The 27221-nt window shown below is 44.6% G+C and overlaps 1 protein-coding gene and 1 pseudogene across 5 annotated transcripts in view; both read left to right on the top strand.

Annotated features, from left to right (window-relative positions):
• sbf2 (SET binding factor 2) overlaps positions 1-27221 on the top strand; it is a 709984-nt gene that overhangs the window by 146021 nt on the left and 536742 nt on the right. The gene's annotated exons all lie outside the window — the stretch shown is intronic.
• LOC147107018 (U6 spliceosomal RNA) lies at positions 4700-4799 on the top strand (annotated as a pseudogene).

Here is a 27221-nt window from a genome sequence, read left to right as displayed (position 1 = left end):
TCGGCCTTCCCCCAATTTAGAACCTTTATTTCCGGTCCATCTCTGTCCTTTTCCATGACTACCTTAAATCTCACCGAATTATGGTCACTGTCACCAAAGTGCTCACCTACTAACACTTCTACCACTTGGTTTGGAATTATCTGCTCCTAATAAACAGACCAGTCAAATGATTGTAATTAACCACTTCTGACATGGAAAAAATTAAGTGTGATATTTTGAACTTTAACTTAAGGTAATATTACACACACAGATTGTTTTAGTTTTAGTTTCTAGGACAGTACAGTTCCATATTTACTAAAGTGAGTAAGGAATAAAAGAACATTTAATGAAAATGTGGCATAAGTACAGTTTTATAGCAAGGCTCCAGCACTGCATTGAAATTTGATACTGATTTTAGAACACAAGCAAATAATTTTAGGAGTTATTGCCATGATTTCCCTTTGTTCAAATGGTTGGCATGTGAAGTATTAACTGCTTGTTTAGGTTAGCTATCCAAGAGTGATAGACAACTTGTGAAACCTAGAGAAGAAAAAGTTGACACGCTTGTGCTTTAATTTATTCTATGTACACAGTAAAATATAACTGAAGAAAAGCAGTCCTTTTCTAACAATTAGACTAATTTCCTTAAATGAAAGAATGTAATCTGGTGCACCTACAGATACAGTACTCATTTAACCTCATCTGGATCTTTCTAAATTCTTTTTGTTATACTATAGTCCCTGTTGCAAAGAGAAATGCAGTCTAAGTTTCCGGGAAGGACAGAAATATCACTGAAATATTCTTAAATAGGAAAAGAGAAGTCAGATACTGACCGAGGAGCCTGACATAGTTTTCTAGGCTCACTTAGTCCCTGAAGATCCTGTCATGGGATAAAGCAGGCACTTGGCAATTGGCCATCAAGAGGTGGAAGGGAAGGTGAACATTGTCAAAAGAATTGGAGCAGGAACTGTGGAGAGGTTATGTTTGTTTCTTTTGTTTTGCAGACAGCTGGAGAGAGACTACAATTGCCGCAGTGAATAGTTGCATTGCGTTTGACATGTGGACTTGCACGTTGCTACCATGAGTTGCTAGTAGACAGGACATTAGTTGCCAAAATGTCCTTTAGCTAAGGGTATTTAAGAATGAAAACTTTTGACCTGCAACATCACTTCCTCCCAGAGCGATATTTGCATTAACAATTATCTATCATGGGAAATGAAATATTTGAACCTGGAAAGGATCCTGTGAATTACTCACTTCTGTTAACCATATAAATCCTGGAGTAGCTGCAAGTGTCTGGAATTCCCCATTCTTGTGGGATTTGCAAGCTTTTTTAAAATCCCTTAAATTTCAAGTCGAGGTACTGGGAATTCCAAATGATGCATGTTTCCAATACAGTTTCCAATGCTGTACAACAAGATTTCTGACTTTATTTCCCAAGTTTACAGGATTTTACAAAATTAAGTTGCTTTCTAAGTGTCAGCTTGGCTCAGTTAGTGACAACCTCACCTCCGATTCAGAAGGTTGTGGGTTCAAGCCCCACTCCTCATCTAGGCTGCCATTTTCATGTGGTACTGAGGGAGTGCGGAATTGTCTGAGGTTCTGTACCTTGAATGAAAGGTTAGAAAGAAAGACTTGCATTTACAACACCTTTCATGACCTCAGGATGTCCTAAAGCGCTTTATAATCAATGAAGTACTTTTGAAGTGTAGTTGCTGTTGTAATGTAGGAAATGCAGCAGCCAATTTGCACACAGTAAGGCCCCATAAACAGCAATAAAATAAATGATCTGTTTTAGATGTTGGTTAGGACAAGGACTCTGGGCGAACTTCCCTGCTCTTCAAATACTGCCAATGGATCTTTTATGTCGACCTCAGGGCAGTCAGGGCCTCTGTTTAACATCTCGTCTGAAAGACGACCCCTCCAACAGTGCAGCACACTCTCGGTATTGCACTATAGTGCCAGCCTAGATTATGTGCTCAGTTCTCTGGAGTACGACTTGAACCCACAACCTTCTGTCTCTGGTGCGAGAATACTACGACTGAGCCAAGGCTGACACTCAGTTCAGAGTTTGTCTGCTGGTTCTGGTGATTCATTAAAGATCCCCAGGCACTTGCTGAATGAGGAGCAGAGAGTTTTCCCAGTGTCCTGGCCAACATTCATCTGTCCTCCTCCATCATCAGCAACAGATTGTTGCTGCTTGTGGGGCATTATTATGTGCAAAATTGCTGCTGCATTTACTTACATAACAATGATTACATTTCAAAGCAATATCTTATACATGAAGAGCTTTGGAATGTTTCTGAAAGATGTTCTAAGGTACCAGATAAATACAATTCATTTTTTTTATTTGTGATAGCTGAAGGATTCAAGAAATATCTATGCATGCCTTCCATCAGCCTTATAAGGGCCTGGTCAGCATGTCAGAGTTTTCTGGGAAAAATCAGTATTGGATCCCCATCTGTTACCTGGACCCTGTCCTGCTTCCAACACCCAGCACTAATGAGCAGGATTGTCTTTGTATACTGTCGGCTGGAAATCTTACAAGAGTTGATGGCAGTCACCGAGTGAATGGATGGCTGTGCAAGGGGGAAATGGATGGCAATGACTGGAGAGCTAAATTGAATAATTAGAGAGAAAGGCAAATGGATGGTGATGAAGGGGAGAGGGAAGGGGCAGAAGCTGAGAGAGGTGCTTCTGGGGACAGGGGAAAAGCTGGTGGCAGCACTTTGGGTGGGGAAGGAAGGAGCGTGGAGTATTAACTGAGAGGGAGTGGGGAGAGAGAATGCCAGCATGAACTCATTAGTGGTTGGACGGGGTGTGCAATGGAGAGTCGGATCATAAGGAACAGGAGTAGACCATTCAGCCCCTCAAGTCTGCTCTGCCATTCCATTAGATCATGGCTGATCTGCACCTCAACTTCATTTATCTGCCGTAGCGCCATATTGCTAGATACCCTTAACTAACAAAAATGTATCCATCTCAGTCTTGAAAGCTCCAACTGTTCTAGCATCCACAGCATTGTGGAGGGGGAACGAGTTCCAAATTTCTACTACCCTTTGTTTAAAAAAAATGCTTTCTGATTTTGCTCCTGAATGGCCTAGCTCTAATTTTAAGATTATATCCCCTTGATTCCTCCACCAGAGGAAATAGTTTCTCTCTATCTACCTTATCAAATCCTTTTTAACGTTTTAAACACCTTGTTCAGATCACCCCTCGATCGTCTGTACTCGAGGGAATGCAAGCTGAGCTTATGCAACCTGTCCTCATAATTTAACCCTCTCAGCTCCTGTATCATTCTGGTAAGTATGTGTTAAAGGGGGAGAAATGTGCCAGGTAGACATCTCTATTATAACAATCCAAGTATACTCGCGATATAGTAAAGAATCACAGTATAAAAATTAATGTAAGCAAAATTTGGATGGTAAAACTTAATTTTTAATTATAAGTTGTCATGGAAAAGTCCTGATTTAATTCCCTTCCCGGTTGGAGGAGAATGCATGGAGATCTGCCTGTAGAGAAGAAAAATGAAGAAAGACCCTGCAAAGGTACTTCAAAGAACAGCAGAAATTTTACACTGTTCTAATCTTAGTTGTGAAGCAAGAAGGAGCTGCTGCTGATTTAAAGCTGCTCTACCCATAATTCTTCTGCAGCAACTCTCCTCATGAGACAATAAATAATATTGAAGTCGTTTCGCAGGGTCTTTATTTTCTTCTCTTGCAGGCATATCACCATACATTCTCCTCCTCTCTGTAGAAGGGAAAAGAAAAATTCGGTCATCTTTTAATTTTTTTCCAGCAGAAATTATATTCAGTGTTGCGTGGTATGTGCTCTCGCCCTGTTCTGAGCTCTCTATTTCTCACAGGATACCAGCCCATAACAGAGCCAAAACCCTGAGGCAAAGAACAGAGGCCAGTAGAATATGAAAATCAACTGTGGGATATTGATATAGATCTCTTAGCCACAGGAAATAATGTTCCTCTCATACTAGGAGAAGAAATGTGTGTGTTGGGGGGAGATTTTTAAAATTGTGTGCAGAATACTCCACCATATGTTAAGCAAAGTTGCAATGACTGCATGCATGTTATTGTGTGTTGCTCTCTGCAGAGTGTAAGCTGGAACTAAAATTGACTTGTATTAGTATTGCAGCTGACTGGTGCAAAATTAAAATCAAGTATTGTGTATGTTTCATTTGCTTCATTCTTGGTCACTGAGGAAGCAATTGTACGTGGCTAAACTGAATTTTACAATGGATCTTAGACTATTTGAGGCATTTTAGTTATGAAATATGCAACCCAATCATCATATTAAGCTGTTTTGGGGAAAAACCATGAAACTTTAAGCGTCAGCGAGGGGAAATTCCAAGTCAGTTTTTATTTTTGTTCAGAAATGTCCAAGGACCAATCAGAATTGCATCTACAACTTATTCATTGTTATTACTGGAATATCCCTGTTGTACTGCCCAGAATTCAGAAGAGGTAATTCAGTGTTGTATGGAAGCTCCCTTGCAGATTACAGAATGTGGAGGATTACATTTTTAAATGGTAATATTACTGTGTCTGATTGTTGCCCAGTAAAAATAGACAGACTGTCTCTTCAGGAAACTATAGTTGAGTAAATTTTGCAGGCATACACCATCGTCCTGAATTATGCTGGTGTAAAGCAATGCTACTTCTAGTGGAAACTGGTTGAGAATTGAATGCAGTGCTTTACTTTTTAAAAGATCACCAATTTTTCTTGCCTTCGGAACAATACAGGGAGGATTAGTATGGCCCCTGAGCAAGGATGACACGCAACTTTTGGAATATTCTGTCCTTGTCCTTACCCGATGTCCCCAAGCACAAACTGGGTAATGATCAGGAGCGTGAATCCTGCCCAATTTTATTGTGCCCAACTGCGGTCCCGGCTGAGATCAGCTAATTCCGTTGAAACATAGAAACATAGAAGATAGGAGCAGGAGTAGGCCATTCGGCCCTTCGAGCCTGCTCTGCCATTCAACGAGATCATGGCTGATCATCCAAACCCTAGCACCCGGTCCCTACACCGACAGCCATCCCACCCAAGCCCTATCCCCGTAACCCCACGTATTTAATCCCCCCTAACACGAAGGGCCAATTTTTATCATGGCCAATCAACCTAACCCGCACATCTTTGGGCTGTGGGAGGAAACCGGAGCACCCGGAGGAAACCCACGCAAACACGGGGAGAATGTGCAAACTCCACAGAGACAGTCACCCGAGGCCGGATTTGAACCCGGGTCCCTGGCGCTGTGAGGCAACAGTGCTAACCACTATGCCACCGTGCTGCCCACGAGACTGGGGATCGAGCATGGTATGTTCCCGGTCCTTATAGCGAATGGTAGCGTAGTGGTAATGTCACTGGGCTAGCAATCCAGAGGCCTGGACTAATGATCCAGAGACGTGAGTTCAAATCCCACCACGGCAGCTGGGGAATTTAAATTCAGTTAATTAAATAAATCTAGAATAAAAAGCTAGTATCAGTAATAGTGACCATCAAACTATTGGATTGTTGTAAAAATCCATCTAATTCACTACCTGGTCTGGCCTATATGTGACTCCAGACCCACAGCAATGTGGGTGACTCTTAACCACCCTCTGAAATGGCCTAGCAAAATGCTACGAAACACAATAATAAAAATGAAACCGGACAGACCACCTGGTATCGACCTCAGCACTGCTACGGACATGGCAATGGCATGCCCAGCCCAGTCGACCATGCAAAGTCCACCTCGCCAACATCTGGGGACTTGTGCCAAGTTTGGGAGAGCAGTCCCACAGACTAGTGAAGCAACAGCCTGACACAGTCATACTCAAAGAATCATACCTTTCAGCCAAACTCCTCCATCACCATCCCTGGGTATGTCCTGTCCCACGGGCAGGACAGACCCACCAGGGGGTGGCGGCATAGTGGTATACAGTCGGGAAGGAGTGGCCCTGGGAGTCCTCAACATTGACTCCGGACCCCATAAAGTCTCATGGCTCCAGGTCAAGCATGGGCAAGGAAACCTCCTGCTGATTACCACCTATTGCCCTCCCTCAGCTGATGAATCAGTACTCCTCCATGTTGAACACCACTTGGAAGAAGCACTGAGCGTAGCAAGGGCACAAAATGTACTCTGGGTGGGGGACTACAATGTCCATCACCAAGAGTGGCTCGGTAGCACCACTACTGACCAAGCTGGCCGAGTCCTGAAGGACATAACTGCCAGTCTGGGCCTGTGACAAGTGGTGAGAGAACCAACACGAGGGAAAAACCTACTTGACCTCGTCTTCGCCAATCTACCTGTTGCAGATGCATCTGTCTATGACAGTATTGGTAACAGTGACCACCACACAGTCATTGTGGAGACAAATTCCCGTCTTCACACTGAGGACACCCTCCATCGTGTTGTGTGGCACTACCACCCTGCTAAATGGGATAGATTCAGAACAGATCTAGCAGCTCAAAACTGGGCATCCATGAGGCGCTGTGGGCCATCAGCAGCAGCAGAATTGTATTCCACCACAATCTGTAACCTCATGGCCTGTCATATCCCTCACTCTACCATTGCCATCAAGCCAGGGGACCAACCCTGGTTCAAATAAGGCGTGCAGAAGAACATGCCAGGAGCAGCACCAGGTGTAACTAAAAATGAGTTGCCAACCTGGGGAAGCAGCATGCTATTGACAGGGCTAAGCGATCCCACAATCAACGGCTCAGATCAGAGCTCTGCAGTCCTGCCACATCCAGTCGTGAATGGTGGTGGACCATTAAACAACTAACTGGAGGGGGAGGCGCCATGAATATTTCCATCCTCGATGGTGGAGCCCAGCACGTGCGTGCAAAAGAGAAGGCTGAAGCGTTTGCAACCATCTTCAGCCAGAAGGGCCAAGTGTATGATCCATATCGGCCTACTCCTGAGCTCCCCACCATCACAGAAGCCAGTCTGCAGCCAATTCAATTCACTCCACGTGATATCAAGAAACGGTTGAGCGCACTGGATACAGCAAAGGCTGTGGGCCCTGACAACATCCTGGCTATCGTGCTGAAGACTTGTGCTGCAGAACTAGCCGCGTCTCAAGCCAAGCTGTTCCAGTACAGCTACAACACTGGCATCTATCAGACAATGTGGAAAACTGCCCGGGTATGTCCTGTCCACAAAAAGCAGGACAAATCCAACCCGGCCAATTACCGCCCCATCAGTCTACTGTCAATCATCAGCAAAGTGATGGAAGATGTCTTCGACAGTGCTATCAAGCGGCACTTATTCACCAATAACCTGCTCACTGATGCCCAGGTTGGGTTCCGCCAAGACCACTCTGCTCCCGACCTCATTACAGCTTTGTTCCAAACATGGACAAAGGAGCTGAATTACAGAGGTGAGGCGAGAGTGACTGCCTTTGACATCAAGGCAGCATTTGACCGAGTGCGGCATCAAGGAGCCCATGTAAAACTGAAGTCAATGGGAATATGGGGGGGGGGAAACGCTACACTGGCTGGAGTCATGCCTAGCACAAAGGAAGATGGTTGTGGTAGTTGAAGGGCAATCATCACCAGCCCGAGGACATCGCTGCAGGAGTTCCTCAGGGCAGTGTCCTTGGCCCAACCAGCTTCAGCTGCTTCATCAATGACCTTCCCTCCAATATAAGGCCAGAAATGGGGATGTTCGCTGATGACTGCACAGTGTTCAGCGCCATTCTCAACTTCTCAGATAATGAAACAGTCCGTGCCCGCTTGCAACAAAACCTGTATGACGTTCAGGCTTGGGCTGATAAGTGGCAGGTAACATTTGTGCCACAGAAGTGCCAGGCAATGACTATCTCCAACAAGTGAGAGTAAAACCACCTCCCCTTGACATTCAATGGCATTACCATCGCCGAATCCCTCACCATCAACATCTTGGCGGTCACCGTTGACCAGAAACTTAACTGGACCAGCCACACACATACTGTGGCAACAAGAGCAGTTCTGAGGCGAGTGTCTCACCTCCTGACTCCCCAAAGCCTTTCCACCATCTACAAGGCACAAGTAAGGAGTGTGATGGAATACTTTCCACTTGCCTGGATGAATGCAGCTCCAACAACACTCGAGAAGCTCGACACCATTCAGGACAAAGCAGCCCGCTTGATTGGCACCCCATCCACCACCTTAAACATTCACTCCCTCCACCACCGGTGTATAGAGTCATAGAGTTATACAGCACAGAAAGAGGCCCTTCGGCCCATCGCGTCCGCGCCGGCCATCAAGCCCTGTCTAATCTAATCCCATTTTCCAGCATTTGGTCCGTAGCCATGTATGCTATGGCATTTCAAGTGCTCATCCAAATGCTTCTTGAATGTTGTGAGGGTTCCTGCCTCTACCACCCTTTCAGGCAGTGAGTTCCAGATTCCAACCACCCTCTAGGTGGCAAAGTTTTTCCTCAAATCCCCTCTAAACCTCCTGCCCCTTACCTTGAATCTATGCCCCCTTGTTATTGACCCCTCTACTAAGGGGAAAAGTTCCTTACTATCTACCCTATCTATGCCCCTCATAATTTTGTACACCTCAATCAGGTCCCCCCTCCGCCTTCTCTGCTCCAAGGAAAACAACCCCAGCCTGTCCAGTCTTTCTTCATAGCTGAAGCGCTCCAGCCCAGGTAACACCCTGGTAAATCTCCTCTGCACCCTCTCCAAAGCAATCACATCCTTCCTATAGTGTGGCAACCAGAACTGCACACAGTACTCCAGCTGTGGCCTTACCAGAGTTCTGTACAGCTCCATCATAACCTCCCTGCTCTTATATTCTATGCCTCGGCTAATGAAGGCAAGTATCCCATATGCCTTTTTAACCACCTTATCCACCTGTTCTGCTGCCTTCAGGGATCTATGTACATGCACACCAAGGTCCCTCTGATCCTCTGTCTTTCCTAGGGTCTTACCATTCATTGTGTATTCCCTTGCCTTGTTAGTCCGTCCAGAATGCATCACCTCACACTTTTCAGGGTTAAATTCCATTTGCCACTGTTCCGCCCATCTGACCAACCCATCTATATCGTCCTGTAGTCTGAGGCTTCCCTCTTCGCTATTTACCACCCCACCAATTTTCGTGTCATAAGAACATAAGAAATAGGAGCAGGAGTAGGCCAATCGGCCCCTCGAGCCTGCTCCGTCATTCAATAAGATCATGGCTGATCTGATCCTAACCGCCAATCTACTATCACAGAACCATCTCCTGAATCTAACAGAATTAGACACACGAAATAGGAGCAGGATCAGGCTACACAGCCCCTGGGCCCGCTCCGCTACCCACAGGGCCATGACCGATCCGAACCTAGACTCATGTCCAAATTCCTGCCCGCTCCCCGTAACCCTTAATTCCCTTTACTTCTAGGAAACTGTCGATTTCTGTTTTAAATTTATGTAATGATGTAGCTTCTACAGCTTTTTGGGGCAGCATATTCCATGGACCTACCACCCTCTGAGTGAAGTAGTTCCTCCTCATCTCAGTTTTGAAAGAGCAGCCCCTTATTCTAAGACTATGCCCCCTAGTTCTAGTTTCACCCATCATCGGGAACATCCTCCCCGCATCCACCCAATCCAACCCCTTCACAATCTTGTATGTTTCAATAAGATCGCCTCTCATTCTTCTCAACTCCATGAGTAGAGTCCCAATCTACTCAACCTCTCCTCATATGTCCATCCCCTCATCCCCAGGATTAACCGAGTGAACCTTCTTTGTACTGACTCGAGAGCAAATATGTCCTTTCTTAAGTATGGACACCAAAACTGTACGCAGTATTCCAGGTGCGGCCTCACCAATACCTTGTACAACTGAAGCAATACCTCCCTATTTTTATATTCTATCCCCCTAGCAATGAAAGCCAACATTCCATTGGCCTTCTTAATCACTTGCTGCACCTGCATACTAACCTTTTGAGTTTCGTGCACCAGGACCCCCAGATCCTTTGTACTTCAGTACTTTCCAGTTTCTTGCCATTAAGATAACTTGCTCTACGATTTTTCCTGCCAAAGTGCATAACCTCACACTTTCCAGTATTGTATTCCATCTGCCAAATCTCTGCCCACTTACTTAGCCTGTCTGTCCCCTTGCAGGTTTTTTTATGTCCTCCTCACTCACTACTTTCCCTCCCATCTTAGTATCATCTGCAAACTTTGATATGTTACACTTGGTCCCCTCCTCCAAATCGTTAATATAGATTGTAAAGAGTTGGGGAACCAGCACCGACCCCTGCGGAACACCACTTGTTACTGATTGCCAGTCTGAGAATGAACCATTTATCCCAACTCTCTGCCTTCTGTTAGATAGCCAATCCTCTATCCATGCCAGAATATTACCTCCAATCCCGTGATTTTTTATCTTAAGCAATAATCTTTTGTGTGGCACCTTGTCAAATGCCTTTTGGAAGTCTAAATACACTACGTCCACTGGTTCCCCTTTATCCACCCTATATGTTACTTCCTCAAAGAACTCCAGCAAATTTGTCAAACATGACTTCCCCTTCATAAAACCATGCTGACTTTGTCCTATTAAATGATGATTATCCAAATGTCCTGTTACTGTCTCCTTAATAATGGACTCCAAAATTTTACCTACCACAGATGTTAGGCTAACCGGTCTATAGTTTCCAGCCTTCTGTCTACTGCCCTTTTTAAATAAGGGTGTTACATTAGCAGTTTTCCAGTCTGCCGGGACCTTTGCTGAGTCCAGGGAGTTTTGGAAGATTATTACCAATGCATCCACAATCCCTACCGCCACTTCCCTCAAGACCCTAGGATGTAAGCCACCAGGTCCAGGTGATTTATCCGCCTTGAGTCCCATTATTTTACCGAGTACCACTTCCTTAGTGATTTTGATCGTGTTTAGCTCCTCCCCCCCTCTAGCCCCCTGTTTGTCCAGGGTTGGGATATTCTTAGTGTCTTCTACTGTAAAGACTGATATAAAATATTCATTCAGTGTTTTTGCCATCTCCATATTTCCCACCATTAATTTCCCGGTCTCATCCTCTAAGGGACCAACATTTACTTTAGCCACCCTTTTTCTTTTTATATAACTATAAAAACTCATCTGCGAACTTACTGATCATACCCTTTACATTCACATCCAAATCATTAATGTAGACCAGAAACAGCAAGGGACCCAGCACCGATCCCTGCGGTACCCCACTGGACACAGGCTTCCAGTCACAAAAACAACCTTCGACCATCACCCTCTGCTTTCTGCCACTAAGCCAGTTTTGGATCCAATGTGCCAAGGCACCCTGGATCCCATGGGCTCTTACCTTCGTGACCAGTCTCCTATGCGGGACTTTATCAAAAGCCTTACTGAAATCCATGTAAACCACATCCACTGCACTACCCTCATCCACACACCTAGTCACCCCCTCGAAAAATTCAATCAAATTGGTCAGACATGATCTTCCCTTGACGAAGCCATGTTGGCTATCCCTAATTAATCCTTGCCTCTCCAAGTGGAGACTAATTCTGTCCCTCAGAATTTTTTCCAATAATTTCCCTACCACTGATGTTAGGCTCACTGGCCTGTAATTCCCTGGTTTATCCCTACTACCGTAGCTGCAGTGTGTACCATCTACAAGATGCACTGCAGCAACTTGCCGAGGCTTCTTCGGCAGCACTTCCCAAACCCGCGACCTCTTCCACCTAGAAGGACAAGGGCAGCAGGCGCATGGGAATACCACCACCTCCAAGTTCCCCTCCAAGTCATGCACCACCCTGACTTTGAAATATATTGCCGATCCTTCATCGTCGCTGGGTCAAAATCCTGGAACTTCCTACCTAACAGCACTGTGGGAATACCTTCACCACTACCTTCTCGAGGGCAATTATGGATGGGCAATAAATGCTGACCTTGCCAGCGACGCTCACATCCCATAAATGAATAAAAAGAAAAATACAGGTCAACGATTAAACTTGTGAAACCATGGGGGAGGCTGTGAATGCAATGATTTTAACATTTGAGAGTCCAATAGATTCTTAAAGTGAAGTGGTGGCAGGCGAATAGAGAAATATTACAGCTTCTGGGTTGAGAGGGTATATGATATGTCAAATTGAATTGTTAAACTATAATCGAACATGTTCACATTTTTGTTTGTACATTTAGTTTTAGTTGTCTTGTAAAACTTGTCTGCAAAAAATAATTCTTTTTCATCTATATTAGAAACCCTAAGCTGTTTGTTTACCGAAAGTGGAAAGCGTAACAGTTATGCTACTAAATTGAATTAATATCATCTCAAGTATGATTAATTAGAAATTGCTTCTAAAATAATACATGTTCATGCAACATGGAGCATATAATTGTTGACTCTACATTTTGCAAATGAGACCTACTGTCACAATTTAGCTGCTCTCCAGATATCTTTTTCTCATCCCCAGTGCAAAGGACTGCTTCCACAGGCAAACCTGTGCCTCTTGTGAATCAAAACATGATTTTATGTATAAAGTTATCTGAGAGGTAGTGTGCCTTGGGTAAACAATAGACTTCTTATGCTGCATATATAGAATCTTAGAAAGTTACAGCACGGAAGGAGGCCATTTCGGCCCATCTTGTCCGCGCCGGCCAACAAAGAGCTATCCAGCCTAATCCCACATCCCAGCTCTTGGTCCGTAGCCCTGCAGGTTTCAGCATCCCAAGTGCACATCCAAGTACTTTTTAAATGTGGTTAGGGTTCCTGCCTCTACCACCCTTTCAGGCAGTGAGTTCCAGACCCCCACAACCCTCTGGGTGAAGAAATTTCCCCTCAAATCCCCTCTCAATCTTCCACCAATTACTTTAAATTTGTGCCCCCTGGCTTTTGACCCCTCTGTTAAGGGAAATAGGTTCTTTCTATCCACTGTATCTAGGCCTCTCATAATTTTACACACCTCAATAACGTCTCCCCTTAGCCTCCTCTGTTCCAAGGAAAACAAACCCAGCCTATTTCGTCTTTCCTCATAGCTAAGATTCTCTACTCCCAGCAACGTCCTTGTAAATCTCCTCTGTACCCTCTCTAGTGCAATCACATTTTCCCTGTAATGTGGTGACCAGAACTGCACACAGTACTCTAGCTGAGGCCTAGCTAGTGTTTTATACAGTTGAAGCATAACTCCCCATCTCTTGTATTCTATGCCACGGCTAATAAAGGCAAGCATTCCGTATGCCGCCTTAACCACCTTATCTACCTGGCCTGCTACCTTCAGGGATCTCTGGACATGTACTCCAAGGTCCCTTTGTTCCTCTACACTACTCAGTTTTTAAAAAATTCATTGATGGGATGTGGGCGTCGCTGGCTGGCTAGGCCTGCATTTAGTGCCCATCCCTAATTGCCCTTGAGAAGATGGTGGTGAGCCGCCTTCTTGAACCGCTGCAGTCCATATGGTGTAGGTACACCCACAATGCTGTTAGGAAGGGAGTTCCAGGATTTTGGCCCAGCGACAGTGAAGGAACGGCGATACAGGTCCAAGTCAGGATGGTGTGTGGCTTGGAGGGGAACTTGTAGGTGGTGATGTTCCCATGCGTCTGCTGCCCTTGTCCTTCTAAGTGGTAGAGGTCGCGGGTTTGGAAGGTGCTGTTGCAGGAGCTTTGGCGAGTTGCTGCAGTGCATCTTGTAGATGGTACACACTGCAGCCATAGTGCGCCGGTGGTGGAGGGAGTGAATGTTGAAGGTGGATGGAGTGCTAATCAAGCGGGCTGCTTTATCCTGAATGGTGTCGAGCTTCTTGAGTGTTGTTGGAGCTGCACTCATCCAGGCAAGTGGAGAGTATTCCATCACACTCTTGACTTGTGCCTTGTAGATGGTGGAAAGGCTTTTGGGAGTCAGGAGGTGAGACACTTGCCGCAGAATTCCCAGCCTCTGGCCTGCTCTTGTAGCCACAGTATTTATATGGCTGGTACAGTTCAGTTTCTGATCAATGGTAACCCCCAGGATGTTGATAGTGGGGGATTCAGCGATGGTAATGCCATTGAATGTCAAGGGGAGATGGTTAGAGTCTCGCTTGTTGGAGATGGTCATTACCTGGCACTTGTGTGGTGCGAATGTTACTTGTCAGCCCAAATCTGAATGTTGTCCAGGTCTTGCTGCATATGGACATGGACTGCGTCAGTATCTGACAAGTCTCGAATGGTGCTGAACAGTGTGCAATCATCAGCGAACATCCCCACTTCTGACCTTATGATGGAGGGAAGGTCATTGATGAAACAGCTGAAGATGGTTGGGCCTAGGACACTGCCCTGAGGAACTCCTGCAAGTGATGTCATGTGATTGGGGTGAATGACCTCCAACAACCACAGCCAACTTCCTTTGTGCTAGGTATGATTCCAACCAATGGAGAGTTTTCCCCTTGATTCCCATTGACTTCAGTTTTGCTAGGGCTCCTTGATGCCACACTAGATCAAATGCTGCCTTGATGTCAAGGGCAGTCAAGTTCAGCTCTTTTGTCCATGTTTGGACCAAGGCTGTAATGAGGTCAGGAGCTGAGTGGCCCTGGCGGAACCCAAACTGGGCGTCAGTTAGCAGGTTATTGGTGAGTAAGTGCCGCTTGATAGCACTGTCGACGACACCTTCCATCACTTTGCTGATGATTGAGAGTAGACTGATGGAACGGTAATTGGCCGGGTCGGATTTGTCCTGCTTTTTGTGTCCTACCATTTAATGTGTATTCCCTTTCCTTGTTAGCCCTCCCCAAATGCATTACCTCACACTTCTCCGGATTGAATTCCATTTGCCACTGTTCTGCCCACCTGACTATCGTGAAGCTCATGGATTTCTTTTCCACTAAGCTTGAGACCATCCATTCAGCTGCCTCTGGCGCATCCCTCCCTGCCCTAGCCCTGAACCCACATCTTTCTCTAGTTTCTCTCCTATCTCTCCTCATACTCTCTTCGATCTCATATTGTTCACGAGACCCACCTCCTGCTCTCTTGACCTTATTCCTAGTAAACTGCTGATCATCCAGCTTCCTTCCTGGCCCCCGTGTTAGTTGATATTGTAAATGGTTCCTCCTTCCGAGGTACTGTCTCCCTCCCTTTCAAATCTACAGTCATCACCCCTTTCCTCCCAGAAACCCAGCCTTTGATGTGGTTGATTACAACATCCTCCTCTGATGTCCAGCTGAGTGGGACTGCCCTTGCTTATTTCCACTCTTGCCTATCTAGTCGTAGCGAGTAAATCTCCTTCAGTGGCTTCTTTTCCCATCCCCACACTGTTACCTCTGGAGTCCCCCAAGGACCTATCTCTCATCTACATGCTATCCCTTGGCAGCATCAACTGAGAAGACAACATCAGGTTCCACAAGCACGCTGCCAACACTCAGCTCTACCTCACCACCATATCACTCGACCACTTCACTGCCTCTGTGTTGTCAGACTGCATGTCATCCAGTCCTGGATGGGCTGAAATTTTCTTCAATTAAACATCGGGACGACCAAGCCATTGTCTTCGGCCCCCACTGCAAACTGTGTTCCCTAGCACTGGTTTCATCCTGCTCCCTGGCAATTGTCTCGGATTGAACCAGACTGTTTGCAACCTCGGTGCACAGTTTGACCCTGAGCTCAGCTTCCGACCCCATACCCTCAACATCTGCTGTTGAAACACTCATCCGTGCTTTTGTTACCTCCAAGCTCGACTATTCCAATACTCTGTAGGCTGGCCTCTCTCATCCTCCATAAACTGGAGCTCATCCAAAACTCTGATGCTCATATCCTAACTCGCACCATGTCTCGTTCACGCATCACCCCTGTGCTTGCTAACCTACATTGGCTTTCAGTCCCCGAACACCTTGATTTTAAAATTCTCATCCTCATGTTCAAATCCTCCATGGCACCTCCTCTCCCTATCTGTAACCTCCTCCAGCCCTACAACCCTCCGAGAACTTTGTGTTTCTCTAACTCTGACCTCTGGTCCATCACCCACTTCCTTCATCCCACCATTGGTGCCGTGCCATCAGCTGTCTAGGTCCTAAGCTCTGAAATTTTCTTCATAGGAATTTCCACACTCCTCTCCTCCTTTAAGACCCTCCTTAAAACCTACAACTGTCCTAATGTCTCCTCCTTTGGCTTGGTGTTAATTTTTGTCTGACTGTGCCACTGTGAAGTGCCTTGGGACATTTTACTATGTTAAAGGGCACTATATAAATGCAAGTTGTTGTTGTAAATAAAGTACAAGACATCCTGTACTCCCTGAATCTGATTGATAGATGAACAAAACATTGACATACTGTGCATCCTCCTAAGCTATAAACTGCAGACCAGATTTATTAAGAAGCAAAATTAAGCAGAGACAGAATTTGCACAGTAGATTTCATTAGATTATATTACTTAATGCAATCTCAGCCTCTTTCAAAACAAATGTCAAGAAACCTTTAGCAATTCTCTGCATTACTTTAAACAACTTGTGTTTTTGATGAAATGTTCATATGAGAAATACTGTTTGCTTCCACTTGAGTGGAAGTACACCAGAAGAGAGCTGATGAGCTTCAGTTTATGTCTCTGGCTTTGAGCATGGTGCTGGTCATCAACACCAGCTTCAGGTGCCTTGGCTGAAAAGCCTGCTTCAGCAGACTCCTACCCTGATAGGTCAACAGTCCCAAAATGAATAACTCTGTTGTCTCTTTACAGCCTGGTAAGCAAGTTTTTAATCATTAAATCTCTCTGAACAGAGTTGGTGTGAAAAGTTGCATCGTGATCCTTTATCCCCATAAAAGATGAATTGCCAATCTGACTATTATGAACCATAAGGCAAGAAAGCTTCCCCTTCCTGTATTTAGTGTGCGACCATGCATAGTTTTCTCAAATGTAATTAAGAAATAACAAGAGAAGAAAAGGGACTCTGAAACAACCAAATTACATATTTATGAGACAGGAAACCTATGTTACAAACGGTCAATTGAAGCAGTAACCAAATAAAAAATATATGGAGTCATTCATGAAATTAAATAAAACAAGATGGATTTCAGAGTTGTCCCAATTACATTGTAAAAAATGGCCTCTGATCGACTGAAAACAGGCTCCAAAGACCATTTTGCAAAGCCAGCAGCCAAGGCTCAAAAGTCAAATTAACGTGGCCATGACTATGATGTCAGATCATTTTCTGACCTGATTTTTCAGTGTCAAAGAGAAAACACTACAGCTAAAGTTATTTTGACTCAATGAGATTGTGACTCAGTGAGATAATTGTTCAGCATTCCAAGTGTTAAAAATATAGCTATGCATAAATACTAGTCTCTTCAGGAAATTGAGCAACTTAGAGGCAGAGTTGTGGGAGTTCCATTTGAGTTCAAAGGAGGTGAGGACAAGAATGTCAATTGATGAAGTAGGGTGGAGCCATCCAACATAAGAGATGGTAGCTGTTGGTTAGATTTGAGGGATAGATGAACAGTGCTTCGATGAAATGAAAGAAACCAGATTTCAATTAGAGTTCCAGCATAATGTTCTGCAGAATGATACGGCAAGCATTCAAATCTGCAGTTCTCAACATGACCAATTCCCAATCTGTAGTTGGGTGATGAACAGTGGGCAGGCATTTCCAAAGATGGGAAGGTTAGAGGCACAGTTACCCTGGACTACTCTTGTGGATCTTTTTGTGAACAGTCATAGAGTGGCATTGGTAGAGTTGTGGCAGCAGATCACCCAATCTCTATCTGAGTCAAGCTATATTAAATGGCCTGGGGAGAAAATATTTCTCTAAACATTACATTTGTTGCTGACTCAAGTATTTTGCAGTGTAATCATACTCAGTTTTTACTGTGAAGAACTAAGTGGTTTGTTTTCTGAGGAGATTCGAAAAGGAACTGTTTTTCATACGTCCACCAATTAGCAGTGATTTAATCAACTGTTATAAGTAGAGTTCAAACATTTAGCTTGTTAAATAAAAATTAACAGCACTATATATGTATTTTAATGTTCATACATTTGGAATGGATAAATACAGGTAGAAGAGCCATTTTTACATTAATTGGACCATGCTTACAGCTAATGTTTGACCTACCCACCTACTGAAATATTGAAGTGGCAAAACAAAAATGTACAAATACTTCATTGGCCAGCTTTAGGAGATGTTGTTCATCAGCTTTTCATTTATAAGAACATAAGAGCATAAGAAATAGGAGCAGTAGTAGGCCATTTGGCCCTTTGAGCCTGCTCCGCCATTCAATAAGCCCTTCTACCTCATTTCACTTCCCTGCACTATCCCCATATCCCTTGATTCCCTTAATATTCGAAAATCTATCGAACTCTGTCTTGAATATACTTAACGACTGAGCCTCCACAACCCTCTGCGTTAGAGAATTACAAAGATTCACCACCCTCTGAGTGAAGAAATTTCTCCTCATCTCAGACCTAAATGGCCGACCCCTTATTCTGAGACTGTGACCCCTGGTTCAAGACTTCCCAGCCCAGGGAAACATCCTCCCTGCATCTACCCTGTCAAGCCCTGTAAGAATTTTGTATGTTTCAATGAGATCACCTCTCATTCTTCTAAACTCTTCTCTCCTCATAGAACAATCCTCCCATCCCAGGAACCACTCCCTCAATGGCAAGTATATCCTTCCTTGGGTAAGGAGACCAAAACTGTACACAAAACTCAGGTATGGTCTCACCAGGGCCCTATATAATTGCAGTAAGACGTCTTTACTCTTATACTCAAATCTTCTTGTAATAAAGGTCAACATACCATTTGCTTTCCTAATTGCTTGCTGTACCTGCGTGTTAACTTTCAGTGATTCGTGTACAAGGATATCCAGGTCCCCCTGAACGCCAACATTTCCCAATCTCTCACCATTTAAAAAATACTCTGCTTTTCTATTTTTCCTACCAAAGTGGATAACTTCACATTTCTCCACATTATGTTCCATTTGTCATGTTCTTGCCCACTCACCTAGCCTATCTATATCCCCTTGAAGCCTCCTTGCATCCTCCTCACAACTTACATTCCCACCCAGCTTTGTATCATCAGCAAACTTGGATATATTACATTTGGTCCCCTCATCCAAATCATTGATGTAGATTGTGAATAGCTGAGGCCCAAGCACTGATCCTTGCGATACCCCACTAGTTACAGCCTGCCAACCTGAAAATGTCCCGTTTATTCCTACTCTCTTTTCTGTCCGTTAACCAATCCTCAATCCATGCTAGTATATTACCCCTAATCCAATGAGCCCTAATTTTGTTTAATAACCTCTTGTGTGGCACCTTCTCAATGCCTTCTGAAAATCCAAATACACTACATCCACTGGTTCCCCCTTATCTATTCTGCTAGTTACAACCTCAAAAAACTCCAATAGATACGAAAAGGAAATCATGTTTAACAAATTTGCTGGAGTTCTTTGAGGATGTAACGAGCAGGTGAACCAGTGGATGTGGTGTATTTGGATTTCCAGAAGGCATTCGATAAGGTGCCACATAAAAGGTTACTGCATAAGATAAGAGCTCACGGAATTGGGGGTAATATATTAACATGGATAGGGAATTGGCTAACTGACAGAAAGCAGAGAGTCGGGTTAAATGGGTAATTTTCCGGTTGGTAAACGGTAACTAGTGGGGTGCCACAGGGATCGGTGCTGGGGCCTCCACTATTTACAATCTACATTAATGACTTGGATGAAGGGACTGAGTGTAATGTAGCCAAGTTTGCAGATGATACAAAGATGGGTGGGAAAGCAAGTTGTGCAGAGGACTCAAAGAACCTGCAAAGGGATATAGACCGGCTAAGTGAGTGGGCAAACATTTGGTAAATGGAGTATAATGTGGGAAAGTGCGAGGTTATACACTTTGGCAGAAAAAATAAAAAAGCAAATTATTATTTAACTGGAGAGAGATTACAAAATGCTATAGTTCAGAGGGACCTGGGGGTCCTTGTGCATGAAACACAAAAAGTTAGCATGCAGGTACAGCAAGTAATCAAAAAGGCAAATGGAATGTTGGCCTTTATGCCAAAGGGGTTGGAGTATAAAAACAGGGAAGTCCTGCTACAGCTGTACAGGGTATTGGTGAGACCACACCTTGAGTACTGCATACAGTTTTGGTCTCCTTAGTTAAGGAAGGATATACTTGCATTGGAGGCAGTTCAGAGACGATTCACTAGGTTAATTCCAGAGATGAGGGGGGTTGACTTATGAGGAAAGGTTGAGCAGACTGGGCCTATACTCATCGGAATTTAGAAGAATGGAAGATGATCGTATTGAAACATAAGATACCGAGGGGGCTCGACAAGGTAGATGCAGAGAGGATGTTTCCCCTCGTGGGGAAATCTAGAACGCGGGTGCACAGTTTTAGAATAAAGGGTCGCCCTTTTAGAACTGAGATGAGGAGGAATTTCTTCTCAGAGGGTCGTAAATCTGTGGAATTCTCTGCCCCAGAGAGCTGTGGAGGCTGGGCCATTAAATACATTTAAGTTGGAGATAGACAGATTTTTGCAAGATAAGGGAGTGAAGGGTTATGGGGAGCGGGCGGGGAAGTGGCTTTGAGCCCAAGATCAGCCATGATCTTTTTGAATGGCGGAGCAGGCTCGAGGGGCCAAGTGGCCTATTCCTGCTCCTATTTCTTATGTTCTTATTTGTCAAACACGATTTCCCTTTCATAAATCTGTGTTGATTCTGCCCAATCCTATTATTTTCCAAGTGCCCTGTTACCACGTCCTTAATAATAGATTCTAGCATTTTCCCTACTTCTGATGTCAGGCTAACTGGTCTGTAGTTCCCCGTTTTCTCTCTCCCTCCTTTCTTAAATAATTCTTATGTCTATACAGCAGGATTAAGGGGTATACTTTAGTCTTCCTTATGTCAGCTACAATTATTAATGTGAAATTAAATCCATTTTCATGTCTTTTTCTGCTATTACTGAGCTGCCATTGAATTTTTTTTAATTTAATTTTTGTTTCCACATTCCTATTTGAAATAAACTGCTTGGTAGCTCCATCTTATGTTGTAACTCACTGTTGTACGCTCCTTAAAACCTATCTCTTTGACTAAGCTTTTGCCCTAATATCTCCTTATGTGGCTCGGTGTCAAATTTTGTTTTATAATGTTTCTGTGAAGTGCCTTGGGATGTTTTACTAAAGAAAGAAAGACAGACAGACTTGCACGACCACAGGATGTGCCAAAGCGCTTTACAGCTAATGAAGTAATTTTGAAGTGTAGTCACTGTTGTTATGTTAAAGGCGCTATATAAATACAAGTTGTTGTAGGTGTATACCATGCAAGATATTATTAGTTATGAACTTGTATACTGGTATCAGTAATAGTGACCATGAAGCTGTCTGATTGTTGTAAAAACCCACTGGTTCACTAATCTCCTTTAGGGAAGGAAACCTGCCGTCCTTGCCCAGCCTGGCCTATATGTGACTCCAGTCCCACACCAACATGGTTGACTCATAATTACCCTCTGAAGTGGCCTAGTAAGCCACTCCGTTGCATCAAACCACTATCTGCAGTGGTTTAGGAAGAAAGACCACATTAAATGCTGGCCTTGCCAACGACACCCGCATCCCAAGAATAATAATTTTTTAAAAGTCCATGAGAGTAGTCAGGGGCACTGTTGCCCATAATTTTCCCCACTATCATGTGTAAGTGCGTAGCCTCTGCCCTGTGCATCCTAGCAGGGTAGTTGAGACTAGGAATTTTTTTTAAGCATGAGGTGAGAAGTTGCAGCTGAAATTCACCCCCCCCCCCCCCCCCCCCAGTGCAGATACATCATAGGTTTACTTTCCAATATGTTGGTTCCCCAAATTGCCAACTCCGAAGTACAATGTGCTTTTTTAATAGACTATGACATAAAATGGATCTCTTAAACAAATAAGTTTGAAATAAATCATAAAATCTGGTGTAGTGTAAGGATCTAAATTAGTGAAACGAGGGGAGCTTTAAAATGTAAAAGGAATTAGAAAGGATTAAAGACAGATTTGGACAGTGGCTGGCCAATTAGTGTGTTGTCTTCAGTACAGAATAACTATCAGGAAAGATGAATTATACCATCACCCCCTCCATGCTGATACTCTAAAATTTTAAATGGCCTTCTTTAGTTAAACATTCAGTTCTGCGGTTTGTTAATTGCCCCCATACAGTTGAGTAAACAAGCATAAGATGATTAGAAAAACGGATAAAGGGAATGGAAAACAAGCTAAGTGTTGCTGTCATCAAATTTGTATTCCACAATGAAATATTGTAGTTCTCTTCAGCAAGCTGAACAGAGAACCTGGACTCAGTACAGGAAACTCTTTTTTATCCGGCACCGACGGGACCAGCGTGGCGTCGGTTTATCAAAAAGTCCGGATTGCAGAGAGGTATAGTTAAAAGGTACGCGAGCTCCATACACAGCAACAAATCCAGGCTTCCCTTAGCAACAGGTGCAAGAAGCCCGGCCACAGACCAAGCATCCCTGTTGCTTAGCAACAAGTGCAGGAACCCCGATTACACAGCCACAGATCCAGGAATGGCCACTAATATGAAGTAAAACTTAACTGAACCTACTCCTGAATTTTGCCGGTTAACGGAGGTTTCTGGTTATTTAGGTGCCGGTAAATCGAGAGTTTCCTGTATGATACAAATCCATGCAGACTTGGTGAACTTGATGAGCATGTCCTACTCCTTGGAGTGCACTCTATGCAACATCAAAGAAGTGTGACTGGGCTTTCTGTCCTCTAAGATTATGATCAGAGCATTACTACAAAAGTAGTTAGTGCTCAAACCAGGGTTACATGTTGATAGGAACACAAAGGTTGTTGCAGGCATAGCTTAACTTTCACTATAAATGTAAAAACGTCCTTTCAAGGTTTTGGCAGTGAAATTTCACACCACTTCCTCTGCTTTTAGAATTATCTCAGACTGTCATTGCCTATATAACTCTATCCATTTTATCCAGAAGTTCGAAGCAGAGTAAATTATGTAACTCTATCCATTTTATCCAGAAGTTCAAAGCAGAGTAAATTATGGTTGATGATCGATGCACTAATTTATGGAAAATCTCTAACTTGCCATTTGGTACTTCAGACATACTGTCCTCCTAATACCACTAGGGCCAAATTTTGAGATGCTTGTTTTTGTTATTTACTAGTTGGATGTGGTTGCATGCTGTTCTAATGCCACCAAAAAAAACTTTTCTGTGTTCAAGTTTGCTAACGAATTCATATATAAAGTTAATCACATCATCATTCACAAATGAAGTAGGTATATCAATTTAAGCACATGTATATTTTTAATTCAGTTTGCCGTTGTGTGCCAAGGTACTTTTCCCTAGAGTGATTTGAAGTTAAACATGCACTGTTATGGCCAAAATGAGATGAGAAGTTGAAATTGGGAGTCATTTGTTTTGGAGTTCTGTCATCAGTGCTTTATAAATGTTTTTTTTCCTGTTATAAATGGTTAGTGATGTGCTCAGTGGAAAACGCTAACTATTCTTTTTAGAAATATATTGGTCCTAAACTTATTTATGCAGTCACAAAAGTACTGTGTATTTAAAATAAACTTGTCAGTTAACACTTTCATTTTTTGGCGATTCTTTTTAATGTGCGTTAATCAAGCAAGTTGCATTGGACGAGCCCTCTCTAATCGGTGTGGAAAAATGGCTCAGTTGCTCTTTGACTTGGTGATGGAAGATAGTTGTGAATCGCGCTCCCTTTTTTCACCCCTCTGTCCGTCCAGGCTTGTCTCTAGGGAGAGATGGGAGGGATGAAATCTGTGCGCTGATGTCAGCCTGGTCGACGCTGTTGGTTTGCAGGCGGTGGCTGCCATGTTGTTGGAGTGCCCGCTAAGTGTGTCACTTACCGGATGATCAGCAGAAATGCCTGGTGGCGGGAGTAGGATGACATTTGTACAGTTGGTGGACCCTTGGCAGAAAATTGAGGTGTCAAGTGAAAATGAGGTAGAGCGGCAGTTGTTTGCCGCGAGAGTCCACGGAGCCAGCGTGATGGGAGGGTTGGGTTGGGTACATCGAGTCCCCCCTTGTCCCAACCAATTCATGCCCTCTAAATATCATCTTCTCCTTCTTAGGCAGTCCCTCGGAACCAAGGATGACTTGCTTCCACATTAAAAATGAGTTTGCAGGTGACTGATTAGTCCAATGCGGGACCTGTAGTCTCTGTCACAGGTGGGGCAGACGGTGGTTGAAGGGGTGGGTGGGTGGGGTGCTTGGGTTGACGTGCGCTGCCTGCGCTTGGCTTCCGCTTGCTCCCGGCGAAGAGACTCGAGGTGTTTGGCGCCTTCTCTGATGCTTTTCCTCCACTTTGTGCGGTCTTGGGCCAGGGATTCCCAGGTGTCGGTGGGGATGTTACACTTTTTCAAGGAGGCTTTGAGGGTGTCCTTGAAGCATTTCCTCTGCCCACCTGGGGCTCTTGCCGTGCCAGAGCTCCAAGTAGAGCGCTTGTTTTGGGAGTCTCGTATCGGACATGCGGACAATGTGACCCGTCCATCGGAGCTGATCAAGCGTGGTCAAAGCTTTGATGCTGGGGATGTTGGCCTGAACAAGAACACTGACGTTGGTGCACCTATCCTGCCAATGGATTTGCAGGATCTTGCGGAGGCAGCGTTGGCGGTACCTCTCCAGTGCTTTGAGGTGCCTGCTGTACATGGTCCATGTCTCTGAGGCATACAGCAGGGCGGGTATCACTGCTGCTCTGTAGACCATGAGCTTAGTGCCGGGTTTGAGGTCCTGGTCTTCAAATACTCTCTTCCTCGGGCGACCGAAGGCTGCACTGGCACACTGAAGGCGGTGTTGGACTTTGTCGTCGACGTCTGCCCTTGTTGACAGTAGGCTCCCGAGGTATGGAAAGTGGTCCACGTTGTCCAAGGCCTTGTCGTGGATTTTGATAATCGGGGGACAGTACTGTGTGGTGGGGGCAGGTTGGTAGAGGACCTTTGTCTTACGGATATTTAGTGTAAGGCCCATGCTCTCGTACGCTTCGGTGAAGGTGTTGATGATGGTTTGGAGTTCGACCTCCGAGTGAGTGCAGACGCAAACGTCGTCTGCATACTGTAATTCGACGACAGAGGATGGGACGACCTTGGATCTGGACTGGAGGCGACGGAGGTTGAACAGTTTCCCGTTTGTTCTGTAAATTAGCTCCACTCCAGTGGGGAGCTTACTGAGGGTGAGATGGAGCATTGCAGCAAGGAAGCCTGAAGGCCGAGGTCCAACAAAAAACTCGCCACCTGAAGAACAGATGGTGGGTGGAGAAAGCGCAGGAGATCCAGCAGCTAGCCGTCAACCAAGATGTGCGTGGATTCTTAGCGCAGTCAATACCATCTACGGCCCAAGCACCCAAGGCCCTTCCCCACTGCGGGCCAAGAACGGAGAGGTACTCATCAAGGACAGAGAGGCAGTCAGTGGCCGCTGGAAGGAGCACTTCGAAGATCTCCTTAGCCACGACTCTGTCTTCAACACTAGTGTCCTCAAATCCATCCCACAGCATGCTACCCGCCACCATCTCAGCACAACCCCAGACCGGCATGAGGGTGAAAAGGCCAACCGACAACTGAAGAACAACAAGGCCTCGGGAGCAGATGGAATCCCCGCCGAGGCACTAAAGCATGGCAGAGAAGCACTACTGGCGCGAATTCATGAACTCATTTCTCTTATCTGAAAGGAGGAGAGCATGCCAGGGATCTCGGAGACGCCGTAATTGTGACCATCTTCAAGAAAGGTGACAAGTCCGATTGCGGTAATTACAGAGGAGTTTCCCTGCTGCCTGCCACAGGGAAAGTCATTGCAAGAATCCTCCTCCATCGCCTTCTCCCAGAGGCCGAAGATCTCCTCCCAGAGTCACAATGCGGATTCCGCCCACTAAGGGGCACAATGGACATGATCTTCACCGCATGTCAATTACAAGAGAAATGCAGGGAACAGCACCAACCGCTGTACATGGCCGCCTTTGATCTCACAAAGGCCTTCGACACTGTCAACCGTGAGGGATTATGGAGTGTCCTCCTCAAATTCGGCTGCCCTCAAATGTTTGTCACCATCCTCCGCCTGCTTCACGACGACATGCAAGCCATGACCCTGACCAACAGTTCCAACACAGACCCAATTCACGTACGGACCGGGGTCAAGCAAGGCTGTGTCATCGCACCAACACTCTTCTCGATCTTCCTCTGAATATACTTTTTCATGAACATTTACTTTTATGTTGCTTTTATCAGAAACAAGTATACAGTGTTTTTATGCTGGCTTATTTTTTGGATGATGTTAATAGCATCAGTAATAAAACAAAATTGAATAAAATGAATGCAGTAATTGAATTAATATGTGATTAAACCAAGATTAGCTCAGATGAAAATGTTAATCTCGAGATTAATCCATTGCAGTATTGATTTATACAATGCTAGAATTGGAACAAGAATTCAGAAGGCTATACAGTATGATAAATTACTCGAGTTATAGCAATGTGTATACCAATCTATTCTACAGAATAAAGTGTCTGAAGTAAGGCTTAGCCCAATTAGTTTAGGATATTGCCAATGAACTGCAATATTTTCCATTTTAATATTTGTGTTTCTGCTGCATACACATGTCTGTGAATCTATTGCTGGTAAGGTGCACGTCAGGTTGATTGAGATTGGTCGTATTTTTTGTGGCAACGTGTTTCTCTGGTTGTTTGCAGACTGCACTTTTTAAGCATATATTTCTCTTAATTAATGGCCCATTTTTGTAAATGATTGAACTAAAAGTCCTTAAATTCCACAGTAATCCAGGGTTTCATTGCAATTGACCTTTCCCCTTGCTTTGGCTCTGTCCTCTGCTTTTGTTTAACGTTTTAAATATTGGGAAGACGAAAGCCATTGCCTTCGGTTCCCACCACAAACTCCGTTTCCTAGCAACCTACTCCATCCCTCTCCCTGGCAACTATCTGTGGCTGAACCAGACTCTTTGCAACCTTGGTGTCGTATTTGACCCCGAGATGAGCTTCCTACCACATATCTGTGCCATCACTAAGACTGCCTATTTCCACCTCCATAACATCGCCTGCCTCTGCCTTTGCCTCAGCTCATCTGCTGCTGAAACCCTCATCCAGGCCTTTGTTACCTCTAGACTTGACTATCCCACGCACTCCTGGCTGGCCTCCCATCTTCCACCCTCCATAAACTTAAGGTCATCCAAAACTCTGCTTCCTGTATCCTAACTCGAACCAAGTCCCATTTACCCATCACCCCTGTTCTCGCTGACCTACATTGGCTCCCGGTTAAGCAACGCCTTGATTTTAAAATTCTGATCTGCATTTTCAAATCCCTCCATGGCTTCGCCCATCCCTATCTCTGTAACCTCCT

Source organism: Somniosus microcephalus, chromosome 15 (genome assembly GCF_052327205.1).
Source record: "Somniosus microcephalus isolate GS21.2 chromosome 15, FLI_Smic_1.0, whole genome shotgun sequence".
Lineage (NCBI taxonomy): Eukaryota > Metazoa > Chordata > Chondrichthyes > Squaliformes > Somniosidae > Somniosus > Somniosus microcephalus.
Note: the sequence above shows the minus strand (reverse complement) of the source record. Positions and strands in the feature narration are given on the sequence as shown.